The following is a 12,221-nucleotide window of genomic DNA, read 5'->3' as shown; positions in this document are numbered from 1 at the left end:
ACGGAAGTGGGCGGAGTTAGAATTTCGTGCTTGAGGTGCGTAGAGAAAAGTGCTTAATTACTGCAACTTGAACCTAGAGGAGAAGAGCGTCAGACAGAGGTGTCTGGAAGGCGGTTTGTTACAAACCTGAGCCGCGCCTGAATGTATGTATGCTAGACGTGTGTATGATAGATAGGTATAGATATGTATGGTAGATTTGTATATAATAGATATGTATGATATATATGTATGATAGGTATTATACACTGCTCAAAAAAATAAAGGGAACACTTAAACAACACAATATAACTCCAAATCAATCACACTTCTGTGAAATCAAACTGTCCACTTAGGTAGCAACACTGACTGACAATCAATTTCACATGCTGTTGTGCAAATGGAATAGACAAGAGGTTTTAGAAAGCATAGGCAGTTAGCAAGACATCCCCAATAAAGGAGTGGTTTTGCAGGTGGTGACCACAGACCACTTCTCAGTTCCTATGCTTTCTGGCTGATGGTTTTGGTCACGTTTGAATGTTGGCGGTGCTTTCACTCTAGTGCAGGGTTGGGCAAACTACGACCCGCGGGGCACATCTGGCCCGTTGGTCTTTTTAATCCGGCCCACCTCTGAAAAAAAAATCGGGGCCGGCCAAAAGAGACCCTGCGCCGCGCGCCAAAAAAATCGCACACACAACATCAACGCTACACACCCTTTCCAGCCGGTCAGGTGTGGATAAGCTCCGGAGCTGGGCAGCCGCTTCCCTGGTGGCGGGGCCGAGGCCGCCGCCCGGGGAACGCCCACTGCTTTCCCTTGCCAGGGCTGTGCGTGGCGTGTTGCCCTGCGCCACGTGGCCCCCGCCTGGCAGCGCGCTTCTCGGCTTGTCTCCTCCCCGCCATACAGAACAAACCGCCAGAGAAGGAGACGACCCCCCGGCTGGTTGGGGGAAGCTTTCTTCGCCGAAAGAGGCAGCTACTAATCTCCGGCTTTGCTCCGCTTCTCCAATGGTCCGGCACCACCCTGTTCTTGTGCTGCGAAAGAGGCGGCTAATGATCTCCGGCTCTGCTCTGCTTCTCCAACATCCGGCGCTGCCATGTTTGGTGTCAGGCCCAGCAAGTCTGAGCAGCCGGCGCACAGAACAGGGCGGCGCCGGATGTTGGAGAAGCAGAGCGGAGCCGGAGATCATTATCCGTCTCTTTCGCAGCACAAGAAGCCTCCCCCAACTGGCCAGCTGCTCTCCTCCTTCTCTGCCTGTTTGTTCTGTATGGCCAAGGAGGAGGAGACCAGCCGGCTGGTTGGGGGAAGCTTTCTGCCCCGAAAGAGGCAGCTACTAATCTCCGGCTTTGCTCCGCTTCTCCAATGGTCCGGCACCACCCTGTTCTATGCGCCGGCTGCTCGGACTTGCTGGGCCTGACACATAGAACAGAGCATGCTGCAGGCATCTCGCGACAAGCCCCAGGACATGTGGTCACCTGCTGGCTAGCCGGGCTGGAAGAGGCACGTTCTCCAGGAGAAGGAAGAAAGCGTGCTCCGGGAGGGCGGGTGCCGGGCAGGTGGGCGGATGTTCCGGGACCACTTATTGGTCGACTTTAAGAGTGCCCCCATGGAAGAAGCCGAGCAAACGTAGTGGCGGCAGGGGTGACGGGGCATGTGTGTCCCTCCACAAGGAGTATGAAGGGAGGCAGACACCACACCTCTCAGGAAAAAAATAGGTGCCAAAGCCCTGGCTGTCACCTGGGAGGGGACCGTGGAGGGACCCATCACATGCCCTTGTTGCCTCCCTTCATGCTCCTTGTGCATTCTGGGAACACCTAACTGGAACAAAAGAGAGCGAAGTTGACTGCTATGAAATGAGCACCTTGGCTTCCCCTCTTGCTCCTCACAGTTGCCCTGAGCTGGTGCGGTTCTTTACTTGGGCAGCCAGACGCCCGCAGCAGCAACAGGCAGTTCCGCCCGGGCTCCGCTCAGGTGTCCGGCTGGGCTGTCAGGAGTTTTACGCCGGCGCGCAGCTCCTGCGCCAGTCCCGCATTGCCTTGGGAAGGAAAGGCAAAACCAGGAGCTGCTGAGCCTGATCCTCCGGTGCCGCTGCTGCCGTTGCAAGCGCCGCGCGGCTCTTCCTTTTTGCCTTTCCCTTCCCGAGGCAACGCGGACTGGAGCCGCGCCGAGCCGTACCGGCGGTAGCAACTCCTGACTCAGGGGGCTTCTGAGGGGAGGGGAAGGAGGAGAAGAAGGGGGGAAGGGGGTGGGCGATTCCCAAAAAAGGAATTCGATTTTAATCGGAAGAATATCATGTCTGCGCATTAGGCACAGTGACTTGATTTTGCAGAGCCCGAGCCATTTCCAATTATCGCTCTTCTTCTACTGGTCAGATCAGAACCCATCCGCAGCAATGTCAAAGAAAAGAAAAGTCGACAGTGAGTGCTGGGTGTTTAATAAAGAATGGACACCTAAATACTTTTTACTGAAGTCCGGTCAAAGGCTGTATGTCTTATTTGCCAAGAAACCATTGCAGTTTTCAAAGAATACAACATCAGCCGTCACTTCTCCACCAAGCATGCTAATTACGCCAGCAACCTTTCAACGCAAGAACGTACGGCTACCGCTCATAGGTTGGTAGCTAGCTTGCAGACTCAGCAAAACCTGAGCAACTTCCTTTAACCGAGCAACTTCCATCCAAGAAGCAAGCACGAAGACAAGTTATTTACTGGCATTCAAACTAGCAAAAGCCAGCAAGCCTTTCTCCAAGGGGAATTTCTTAAAGAGTGCATGGTAGAGACAGCAAGTATTTTATGTCCCGAGAGCAAGAACAAATTTGAAAAAATTAGCTTATCACGCAGGTCAGTGACTCGCCGTGTTGAAGTAATTGACGAACACTTAACTAGCAAGCTAAACAAAAAGCGGAGTCATTTACATTATATTCTTTGGCACTGGACGAAAGCAATGACATAAAGGACACCGCTCAGCTTTTAATTTTTATCAGAGGGATTAATGAAAATTTCGAGATAACAGAGGAGTTTTTGGCTATGGAATCCCTGGAAGGAAAAACACGGGAGTCGATTTATTTAACAGCGTGTCAGCGGTCATACAGAGGCACAAGTTACCTTGGAGTACGCCGCCAATGTTACCACAGATGGATCACCAAATCTGACAGGAAAAAACGTCGGGATGCTCAAAAGAATCCAGGACAGGGTGAAAGAGGACAACCCTGAGCAGGAGGTAATTTTCCTACACTGCATAATTCACCAGGAAGCACTGTGTAAATCCGTGTTGCAGCTTGACCACGTAGTGAAGCCAGTTGTGAAACTCGTTAACTTTATTCGAGCGAGGGGACTTCATCATCGTCCAGTTTATTCATTTTCTTGAAGAAACTGACGCTGATCACAGGGACTTGCTTTACCATTCTAATGTCCGCTGGTTAAGTTTGGGAAAAGTATGTCAACGTGTGTGGGAGTTCAAACAGGAGATTATTTCATTTTTGGAGCTACTTGAGAACACTGACAATTTTCCTGAGCTGAATGACACAGATTGGCTTTGTGATTTAGCTTTTACTGTGGACATACTGACACACATGAACGAGCTGAATGTGAAGCTAAAGGGAAAAACCAGTTTGTGCATGAAATGCAAGAAACATCAGAGCCTTCAAAACCAGGCTAGTTTTATTTTCAAGCAAATGTCAGACAAGTCATTTGCTCATTTCCCCACACTGGCTACGTTAAAAGAGGCCCCGCAACATGTGAAAAAATATAGGAAATCACTGGATGACCTGCATGAAGAATTCTGCCGTCGGTTTTGTGATTTTGGAAAAATTGACTGGGCACTTCAGCTGGTGTCATGTCCCTTCTCACAAGACCCAGAAACGGTGCCACAGGAATTGCAGTTGGAACTGATTGATCTCCAATGTGATATGGTGTTAAAGGAGAAGTTCAACTCCCTGAAACTGGATGAGTTTTATGCTTCATTAAGTGCAGCCAAATTTACAAACATCCAGAAGATAGCACAGAGGATGCTGGTGTTGTTTGGCTCTACATATGTGTGTGAACAGACTTTTAGTGTGATGAACACCAACAAAGCACCCCACAGATCCCAGATGAGTGATGAACACCTCAGATCTGTTCTGAGAATTGCCACAACAGAATTACCACCAGACTTCGATGCACTGGCAAAAATGACTGATCAACAACACTGTGCTCATTAAAATATGTTAATACTTTAATGCTTTTTTCTGTTTATGTTTGATATGTACTGTTAACAAATGCAGTTTTTTATATGTATTGTATCTTGTGCTGACCCGGCCCGTCTGTCAAATTTTAAAAGTCAATGCGGCCCCCAAGCCAAAAAGTTTGCCCACCCCTGCTCTAGTGGTAGCATGAGACGGAGTCTACAACCCACACAAGTGGCTCAGGTAGTGCAGCTCATCCAGGATGGCACATCAATGTGAGCTGTGGCAAGAAGGTTTGCTGTGTCTGTCAGCATAGTGTCCAGAACATGGAGGCGCTACCAGGAGACAAGCCAGCACATCAGGAGACGTGGAGGAAGCTGTAGGAGGGCAACAACCCAGCATCAGGACCACTACCTCCGCCTTTGTGCAAGGAAGGACAGGAGGAGCACTGCCAGAGCCCTGCAAAATGACCTCCAGCGGGCCACAAATGTGCATGTGGCTGCTCAAACGGTCAGAAACAGACTCCATGAGGGTGGTATGAGGGCCCGACGTCCACAGGTGGGGGTTGTGCTTACAGCCCAACACCGTGCAGGACGTTTGGCATTTGCCAGAGAACACCAAGATTGGCAAATTTGCCACAGGCGCCCTGTGCTCTTCACAGATGAAAGCAGGTTCACACTGAGCACATGTGACGGACGCGACAGGGTTTGGAGACGCCGTGGAGAATGTTCTGCTGCCTGCAACATCCTCCAGCATGACCAGTTTGGCAGTGGGTCAGTAATGGTGTGGGGTGGCATTTCTTTAATAAAAGTTTTGTTTTAAGTTTTCACAAAACATACAAATACAAATAAAATATCTTTTTTTTGAGAACAGTGTGACCCCGGGTTATCACTTCTCCATACAGACATAAACTCAATACACATATTTATCTTATACATTCTAATCCATATCTTATAACTATTTTCACAATTTTTTCAATAGCTTTTCCCTTTACTTCCTATAGCCTTATTTTAAATTATCTCGTTCCTTTCTTAATTCAATTACATATCTTTTTCTAATTTTTAAAATCTTTCATTTGATTAAATCAATGTTTTTATACTTTCGTCTGTCCTGTTTACAATTTCATATTATCTTTTCTCATAAAACAAATTTTCCCCTATAATTACTAGACTTTTGTATCTTTTTTCAAATCTTATTTAAAAATTTAAGTTACATCTTTACAGTTATAACATTCATTTTCTAACCTCTATTTTATAACACATACCTATTTTCAATCGAATTCTGCTTGGTACATTCCCTTAAAAATACACACTAAATTCTTAAAAAAGTATATATGTATATATATCTGTGTATATATGTATAACAATAGTAAATGGAATAATTATTCTATTCAAGTACAGCTCTGCCATTAATATTAGTAACAATCTTTTACATTTCTATTTCTTTTAACAAACATTACCTAGTAATATCAGTTGTCTTTCACTTTAATCATCTATATTTCATATTTTACTTATTACTGTCTTTAAATAAAAAACCAAACAATAGTTATTAACATAGTCAATAAAATTATTCTTATTCAAATTCATCTTATCAACTGATCAAAATCTTCCATGTTTCTTTTCAGTTTTTATTAAATGTTCTTTTTAAATCATTGAGAGCCTTATTCTCTTTACAAACAAATATTCCACTACACATCAATATAATTTTTTTCTATCAGTTTAATCATCTAACATATTTTCTAACTCTTTTCTATTTCTAGTATAACAATGCTATCCTACGCACCTTTGCAGAATCCTCTCCTTAAGTTAAATTTTAACCATTGTCTCTGTGTCTTTTAAATAGGTTTATACCTTTAATTCTTGTACGTATTTCCTGTTTCTCTATATCTTGTTTCTGTCCTTTATAGCTTCTTTTCCTTTCCATCTTCCCCCTCTTCTTCCCCCTCCCCTTTTTATTCCCCTTTCTATCTGATTCTCCCTTCTGTGATCCTCCCTTTTGCTTCTTGATATTATGATTACTTTTCAAATTACTCTTTTTTTTTGGTTTTTGCTTCAGTGCTTAAGTTTTTAACTCCCTTTCCCCCTTTCCCTTTTTTACCCCGCTTAAAATTGCTTGGTCATTGAAGATGGCTTCTTCGTTGTCCCTCCCTTCTTGTTCTGCCAGCGTTTCTTGTTGTTTTTAATAGTTCAAGATCTCAATTTCTAAAAATTGAAATACGAAGCCAAAAGATCCTCTTTCGTCTTGTGCTTCTTCTTTTTGTTCTTTAAGTCTCATTTTTAACTCTTCAAGGAGTGATGCCATTTAAAAATTTTTTAAACAACCCCCAATTGATTTTATGTTATTTCATTAGGATCCTCCATCCAAAGTTCTAGGAATCATCCAATAATCCAAAGCTGTTTCTTGCTTCTTTTCTCACTTTCTCTTTTGGGTGGCATTTCTTTAGGGGGCCGCACAGCCCTTCATGTGCTTGCCAGAGGTAGCCTGACTGCCATTAGGTACCGAGATGAGATCCTCAGACCCCTTGTGAGACCATATGCTGGTGTGGTTGGCCCTGGGTTCCTCCTAATGCAAGACAATGCTAGACCTCATGTGGCTGGAGTGTGTCAGCAGTTCCTGCAAGACGAGGGCATTGATGCTATGGACTGGCCCGCCTGTTCCCCAGACCTGAATCCAATTGAGCATATCTGGGACATCATGTCTCGCTCCATCCACCAACGCCACGTTGCACCACAGACTGTCCAGGAGTTGGGGGATGCTTTAGTCCAGGTGTGGGAGGAGATCCCTCAGGAGATCATCCGCCAGCTCATCAGGAGCATGCCCAGGCATTGTAGGGAGGTCATACAGGCACGTGGAGGCCACACACACTACTGATCCTCATTTTGACTTGTTTTAAGAACATTACTTCAAAGTTGGATCAACCTGTAGTGTTTTTTTCCACTTTAATTTTGAGTGTAACTCCAAATCCAGACCATGGGTTGTTAAATTTGATTTCCATTGATAATTTTTGTGTGATTTTGTTGTCAGCACATTCAACTATGTAATGCACAAGTATTTAATCAGAATATTTCATTCAGATCTAAGATGTCTTATTTTTGTGTTCCCTTTATTTTTTTGAGCAGCGTATGATAGATATGTATGTATGCACCTGCTAGACCTATATGGTAGCAGTCTGGAAATCTTGCAGTTGAGTTGGACTACAATTCCCATATTACCAATCAGCGTGGAGAGTGGTTTATTGACAAGGGATGTCGTTCCAAGGTATGTGGAGTGCTGGCGTATATAATATATGAGGGTGGCGCTGGCAAGGAAAGGAAAGATCAGATTTGTTCAACAAAGAGTCAAGCCTGTCCGTTGGTGTTAGATGAACTTGACTGTGCACGCGCTGACATTGCTTGTGGTTGTGGGGAGACTAAACTGCCTGGCTCCCCCCCCCCCAAAATAAGGCACATATGCTGTCACTTAACAGGAATGTTCTGAATCAATTATCCGTGACCATAATTTAGAAAGAAACTATTAAACATTTTGAAGGTTTGATCTTGTTAGCAGCTCTCCAGAAATGCAGTGAAAAGTGGGCCGCCAAATCTTGTGGTGCAAAAATATGGATGATCGATGGTTAGCAGTAAAACGGTTTTCTGAACCATTTTGCTGCCAACTTGTTGTCTGCATCTTTCAGTCTTGATTTGATAGCCCTGCATAAGAGTTAATGGGCAGGATTCCCTCTGGTTTTCCATCTGTTCTAATAGTTGTAATGAGTGGATATGTGTTAATGAGGAAAGAGGAAATTTTATTTCAGGTGTGATTATTCTTAAACCCTTCATTAGGATACAGTATTCCAATTAATTTTATATTTTATTCTGCTTTCCAAATAATAATTGACGATGTCTTTGAATATTAGTAACTCAGGTTGGTAGCACAATCCAAAGAGCACAGAAGACATCTCCTCTAATGGGGATGAAACGTTTGCAACCAAATCACCAAGCCCGGCGCTCAAACCAACTACATAAATAATTGACTGAATTCATACTATGAATGATTCTACATAGGTAACTTTGCCATATACTTTGTTCTATTTTTAGCTATTTTAAATCAAAATACGATAAAATACATTTAACTGAATTTAAATGCAACAATTTTGCTGCAAATAAAGCATAACCTTTGTGTAACACAACAGAATTGTTATGGCGAAAGAAATTATTTGATGAAGACTTCTGAACACTTTGTGATAATTAAAAACAACTGTAAACATTAATGTGGTTTTAAGAGTATTAATATGATTTACTGTATGACAACATTATGTGCTTAAAAATTGATAATACATAAGATCTAGTCATAAATAAATGCAGTGTTTAGAATGTAAGGCTACTGGAAGCTGATTGATAAAAATTCTGGCTCAGGAGATTTCTGGTGAGGAAATGGTAAGGTAAACTGATACCCAACAAACAGCAGAAAACGTGGTTGAAAACAGCAACTGGATGCTGGATCTAGACCAGGGGTCTTCTAATTTGATAGCTTCATGTTCAGGAATTCTGGGAGTTGAAGTCCACAAGTCTTAAACTTGCCAAGTTTGAAGATCTTTGATCTAGACCATTGAAATCTCTCTAGAGAAAGGAGAGAGCTTGAGATTGCCCATATATACAATGGACAGCTGGGGTAAGAGTGGTAACTGAGGTTTCTCATTGCTTTCAAACAGCTGATATTTTCAGGATTCCACCAAACTCATAGCCACTGCAGCCTTTCACGGTTCAACTGTGAACCTCACTTAATCATTTTGGAGTTTACTTTTTGTTGGCGTTGTTGCTTTTTAAAGGTTAAGGACCTTCAGAACTGCAACTGTAATCATACTAAATTTTTCTTCAATTTTTAAGAAAAAAGTTTTAATTATAATTCAGGCTTTTGCAAAAAAATATTTTTTAAATATGTGGCAAAAGTGCTATTTGAGAAATTTTTAAATGGATTAAGGGTCGAGATGGATTTGAATTAGAACTTTGAAATTACAGTAACTATAAGAATCCTTTCTGTGGAAAGATATCTGTTTGCATTTTGAATTGATAAGGTGACTTTGAAAATTGGTCACTAGAGGGCACAGGAAGGAAATAAATTTATCAATAAATTCTTGAAGAGAAATCTATGATTATTGGGCTCCAAAAATAATTTTATCTGTTATTATAGAAAAAATGGATGATGTCACTGAAGAGAAACAAATTCCATTGGATAAAACAAATTTATTTGAATGTGGATTTGAAAATGGCAGCATATAAGAGATGAAAAAAGATGAAATAGTAGATAAACCCCCCCAAAATTGCATTTGCAAATGAGACTTGTTGATTATTTAACAATTTAAAAGAGACACAACTACTAAACCAGAAGAATGATGTGAATATTCTCCTTATATATTAATATTTATTAAAGGGACTTTGTTGAAGTTGTCATTGATTTCTTGAGAACAAAAAGAATACGAACACTGCGATATGGATAACCTTTTAATACTTTAATTACAAAAAGGGCTTTCAAAGAATATGAAAAAGGCAGATGTTAGGAAATTGTTTGAGGGGACTAAAGATTTTCAGGAAAAAGTGGAAAGATAAATTGTTTTATTTGATCAAGGCTAAAATAAATAGATTGCTAGAAAAGAAAATACTATATAAAAGTAAAAGGAAATGTTCAAACTAGGTTTATTAGATATAGTTTATTAATACTGTAGTTACTTTTGATAATCCTTAATGGACTTTTGCTGGCTAAGATGGTGTGATGAGATTGATTTATAAAGAAGGATATGAGTAATAGGACAAAGATATGGGTTTTATTTTAAGAGATGGTGATAAGCTATTAATGTTGATTACACTTGCTGAGAATATAGAACAGGGCTATCAAACTCGCGGACCGGATGCGTCACGTGCTGGCCATGTCCACCCCCACATTAGCGAAAAAGTCCTGATACGTCATGTGACGCTGCCATGACGACATGAGTTTGACACCCCTGATATAGAAAAAGATTTTGGTTTTTTTTCCTTTTTTCCACATTCTGTGTGTGTGCGTGCTGCACACCTGTGTGTAGTTTCACGTGTATAATACAATTTTTAAAAAATACAAATCACTTTAATGTGTGAATCCATTCAGTATTTGCTGAAGGGTGGGCAGCAATATGTACATTTTGCAGTGTATGCTAACTCTAAAGTGTACTGCTCCAACTAATTTAATTTCTAGCTGAAATTATTTTATCTGCAGGCTTTCTACTGTAAAACGCAAGTTGTGGTTGCTGTTTAAATCTAACAATAAATTTGAGGAAGATCTACATAATCTGTTCTTTGAAGGGTTTTCTCTGCCAAAAGGTTGTTAACTAAATAATTAACGCTGCCAGACCATTGTTCTGAACGAAATGAGACAACTGGCCTAGGAATAATTTAACTTGCAATAACTTGCTGTGGGAATAATTCAACAGTTCAATTGAATTACTTAATTTAAAATATTTTAATTTTTTTGTCATTCACATTTCATTTTGTCCCTCCTTTTGTATCCTTTCTTTAATGAGTCTATTCTACCATTTCTTTGATTTCAGTGTAACTCTTGTGTCCCACTGTGTGTTGCCCTGTTCTGAATTCTGAATATGACTTAGACTCATCCCTTATAGAACACACTATGAGACATTTAAATGGTAGCTAGTTCAGCTACTCTATGCTGGATTAACTTTTATTGTTAAGTTTAGCCCAGGGATGGCTGGTGCTGATGCTAATCTTGTTACTAATGAAATAAAAAACATACTTTACAGATGGTCAAAAGAGTAGAAGTTCTCTCTACCAGAGGTCTCCAACCTTGGCAACTTTAAGACTTGGGGACTTCAATTCCCAGAATCCCTCAGCCAGCTGCTGGCTGAGGGATTCTGGGAATTGAAGTCCCCAAGTCTTAAAGTTGCCAAGGTTGGAGACCCCTGCTTTATACAATGGATGTAATTAAAAGAAAAATAGTGGGAAAACAAAGAATACACAGAAATACTTCGCTTACTACATTAAGTGATAGAATTCCATGAGATCTGTAGTGTTACACATTATACAAAGAGCTTCTGAACAGCAAAGCTGATGGACAGTGTCTTCCCTCCCCTCCCACCCAAAAATTTCTAAGAATGAATCTGCTGGTAGGAAGGATACGTTTCTCATTATCTGACCTGTAGGACAGTTAGATAATCAAGGCTTCATCCAATCAATGTGCCATGTCAGATAAAATGGGCAGCCAAGTCAAATGTGTAACTGACTCAATTTCCCCAGCTGAGAAAGAAACAAAGGCAAGCTTGAATTGGAAATGAGCATAATTTCTCAATAGAGTTTTATTTATTAACTGAATTTAAACAGAGGGACGGTTACTTTATCTAAGCTAATGATTGAGCACTGGTGGAATGGATTTTCATCTTTTTTACAGTTTCTTCTTACCTCTCTGAAATTACTTTGGCGAATTAGGAGAACTTCTAGAGTATAAGTAGAAAAATACAGATATAGCAGGGAAGTGGGAAAATCCTAATATTCAAGAGATCCTCTTTGGGGGAACTTGGAGCAGTAAAAACCTCAGAGGCAAGCTTTCAAACAGGATACCTGCATAGATGGTTTAGTAGGCAGTGCAGTTTTCCCAAGTTCGATTTTCCATGTTGGTACCAGTACTATGAGAAGCTTTTCCAATACAGTGTTTGCCCAACATCCCTAATGCTTTCTTGAGGAAGGCTTTTACAGTTCTTAACTAAAATTCTTCTGCTTTCTTTTGTGCTTTTTTAAAAACTTATAAATTGTTGGCTCAATTGTAGCATTGATTCTATTGCAATATACTTGCACTTTTTCTTACTGCTTTCTCTCATTACTGATTTCATTCTTTTTTAATGCTACATTAATGTAGGTCCAACAACAACCATTGATTGATGGTATACAAGAGACATTGGCATGACTTGGATGTCACCCTGTGCTGAGTCTCAGTTATTGTTATGCAATAAAATCCTTAATCAATTGTCCTACTTTTTTATTAACTGCTGGAACTAATGTTTATTTATTATTCCATGAATTGAAGAAAATTATTCCATTGACATGTATGTTATGTAGTACATAATTG

General features: G+C 41.0%; 1 long non-coding RNA gene across 2 annotated transcripts; it reads left to right on the top strand.

Annotated features, from left to right (window-relative positions):
- The first annotated feature begins 17 nt into the window (after window positions 1–17).
- On the top strand, window positions 18–10,925 carry LOC113412097 (uncharacterized). Of its 2 annotated transcripts, XR_015747660.1 has the most exons (4): window positions 25–143; window positions 7,256–7,394; window positions 8,032–8,179; window positions 10,693–10,925. It is a non-coding gene; the product is annotated as an uncharacterized LOC113412097 (long non-coding RNA). The 2 variants fall into 2 exon arrangements; XR_003370874.2 differs by lacking the exon at window positions 7,256–7,394 and having other exon boundaries at window positions 18–143.
- The last annotated feature ends 1,296 nt before the right edge of the window (window positions 10,926–12,221 follow it).

This window comes from Notechis scutatus, chromosome 2 (genome assembly GCF_049901735.1).
Source record: "Notechis scutatus isolate UNSWTSFEM ecotype Mainland chromosome 2, rNotScu1.2, whole genome shotgun sequence".
NCBI classification, from domain to species: Eukaryota; Metazoa; Chordata; class Lepidosauria; order Squamata; family Elapidae; genus Notechis; species Notechis scutatus.
The sequence above is the reverse complement of the archived record's forward strand: the minus strand, read 5'-3'. Positions and strand labels throughout refer to the sequence as shown.